The sequence below is a fragment of the Egretta garzetta genome, unplaced genomic scaffold, assembly GCF_000687185.1.
Source record: "Egretta garzetta isolate BGI_Z169 unplaced genomic scaffold, ASM68718v1 scaffold7, whole genome shotgun sequence".
NCBI classification, from domain to species: domain Eukaryota; kingdom Metazoa; phylum Chordata; class Aves; order Pelecaniformes; family Ardeidae; genus Egretta; species Egretta garzetta.
Window position 1 is genome coordinate 3,551,910 of NW_009260350.1, and position 1,847 is coordinate 3,553,756.

Here is a 1,847-nt window from a genome sequence, read left to right on the forward strand (position 1 = left end):
CCCAGCGGGCACCGGCGCGCAGCAGGGAACGAGTGACTCCACGGTGCCACATGACCGGGTCTTAGGATTTTTGACTCAGCGGGGCCGGTGGCAGCGGGTCCCCACAGTGGCCCTGGCCAGTCAGCAGGGACATGGCACTCTGGTTTGGCTGTGGCGATGGCCCGGTCCATGCCAGCGGCTGGGCCGGGTCACTTGCCATCCAGGGGCTGCCTGACGTGCGGCACATGGTGCCATGCGGTCTTGTGCCACACTGTGGCACGGCACGTGCCTGGTGGTGCCAGGCCATGCCATGAGATGTCACCGCCTTGCCAGCATCACATGCCGTGCACCACGCTGTGCCATGCTGTGATCTGCCGTGCCCCACGCCATGCCCTGCGCCACAGCCCATCATGTGCCACTGTGCCACGACACATCCTGTGCCGTGCCAGCCCGTGCCGTGCCACATCCCATCATGTGCCACCGTGCCATGACGCGACGCATCCTGCGCCATGCCCTGTGCCACATCTCGCGCTGTGCCACCCCGCGTGCCGCACCAGGCTGCGTCCCATCCCACCCCAGGCCACTGTCCCATGCCGTGCCACGTGCCCTGGTGAGGGTGACGGGCACAGCCCAGCCACCGGAACGTGAACCCCTCTGCCCACAGACACCCGGACACGGGGACACGAGCACTCGGCGGCCCACGGGCCGAGGTTGATGCTTTATTTCCTTCTGCCGTTGTACAAAAATACGGGGGTGCCGTGAGCCCGTGGTGGGCGCCACCCTCTCACAGTACCAAAAAATATTGATATTCATAAATAAAACCTTGTTACATAGTTTAACAGGATACAAAAAAATTATCATAAAAATAGATATTTATATATTAAAAATGTGTCCTTAAATATTTTTTCCCACTGCAGGGACATATTAAATTAACCCCAAGATTCAATAAATACCATAACCACACAAATATTAATGTATAAATTAGTGGGGAGGGGGTGGGTGCCGCCCCCCACCGTCACAGTGCGGTGGCCGGAGCCGAGCCCCCGCCCGGCACCAGCAGGGTTGCGGTGGCACAGCCCAAGGGGCCTGGGGACACTGGGGGGGACGGGGATGCTGAGCACCAGGGGAGGAGCATGGGGTCCCTGGGGACATGGGGATGCTGAGAGCACGAGGACACCACAAGCATGGGGTCACCAGTGGGGACACAGGGACGGGAGCTGGGACAGCAAGCACACAGGGACGCTGAGAGCACAGGGACGAGCACAGGGATGCTGAGGGCTCAGGGACGCTGAGGGCTCAGGGACACTGAGCGTGCAGGGACACGGACAGGGATGAGCACAGGGACATTGAGCTTGTAGGGACACCAAGCACACAGGAACACCGAGCTTACGGGGACACTGAGATTGTGAGACCATCAAGATTGTGGGGACACCAAGAACACAGGGACACCGAGCTCATGGGGACACCGAGCTCACGGGGACACCGAGCTCCCACAGACACCAAGCACACAGGGACACCGAGCTCACAGGATTCTGCTCCCGGATGCTCTCCGGGATCAGCAAACCCAGCGCGGGGCAGGCAGGGGTGACAGCACTGGTGGCACTCGCCCAAACCCAGCGCGGGGCAGGCAGGGGTGACAACGCTGGTGGCACTCGCCGGTGCCCGCAATGCTCCCCGCAGGCCGGGGCCGCACCCTGCCATCAGCGTGGCGGGTGCTGAGTGAGCGGCTCTTAGTCAGGCTGGGTCACCGGACCCATTGAATCACTGGAAAAATCCATCAGGACTCGGCAGCCAGGGCCGGCTCCGTCCTGCAGCGCTGGGTGGCCGGGGGACCCCCCAGGGGCTGCCAAAACACAGGGCAGGAGCGG

The 1,847-nt window shown here is 62.2% G+C and overlaps 1 protein-coding gene across 1 annotated transcript in view; it reads right to left on the reverse strand.

Moving 5' to 3' along the window:
* LIF (LIF interleukin 6 family cytokine) overlaps positions 1–1,847 on the reverse strand; it is a 13,146-nt gene that overhangs the window by 5,937 nt on the left and 5,362 nt on the right. The gene's annotated exons all lie outside the window — the stretch shown is intronic.